This window comes from Syngnathus leptorhynchus, chromosome 8 (assembly GCF_054491065.1).
Source record: "Syngnathus leptorhynchus isolate UIUO chromosome 8, UIUO_Slep, whole genome shotgun sequence".
Lineage (NCBI taxonomy): Eukaryota > Metazoa > Chordata > Actinopteri > Syngnathiformes > Syngnathidae > Syngnathus > Syngnathus leptorhynchus.
In genome coordinates this window covers 9,494,254-9,495,000 of record NC_141202.1, presented here as the reverse complement: position 1 = coordinate 9,495,000, position 747 = coordinate 9,494,254, and positions in this window count along the sequence as shown.

Here is a 747-nt window from a genome sequence, read left to right as displayed (position 1 = left end):
GAATGCATCGACTTAAAAGCATCACTCTGGAACTATTTACCTAAGTGTTTCTGTCAGAGGTACACAGTGGCCAATTAATTGTAGGTCTTTACAATATGGTGCAGAGCAGTTCGGGGAATCAGCCACAAACCCCCTAAAGAGTGCAGGCGAGCAACCTTTAAACACAAGAGTGAAGATTAGGAATAGTCTACTTAAACATCAGATTAACCAGATAAAATGCTTAACAAACATGAAAACATTGTAGACGTTACTTTATTTAAGACGGGTTTATATATAATAGTGCTTATAACTTTGAATTTATAACCACCTGGCGGATGACTTTTACATTACCAAGTAGACACCGTTTATAGCAGTTGCTTCTGAAGCATTGCAAATCCCTATCACAAATGATCGATAAATGTGTTGCCATGTGAACCACACACATGCATGGCACGTCAACTCCGCTACACATACTCAAACACACGCGCGCACACAAATACACACACACGCACACGCACACACACTTGAGTGAGCTTCATTTTGAAAGGGTCTTTAATCACACCTAAGATATTGACTGATCAATGACAGATATGAGGAACAGCCGTGGAATTCTAACGGAACCACATTGCCTTTATTTTGGTCCATTTTTATCACGGATTATATTTCACTCATTGTTAAGAGGCTCAATACTCTACTGAGGTGTTAATTAAAATACTAAATATTGATCGATACGTTATCAGGGCATAGCAGTCGGCCCACAAGCTATTG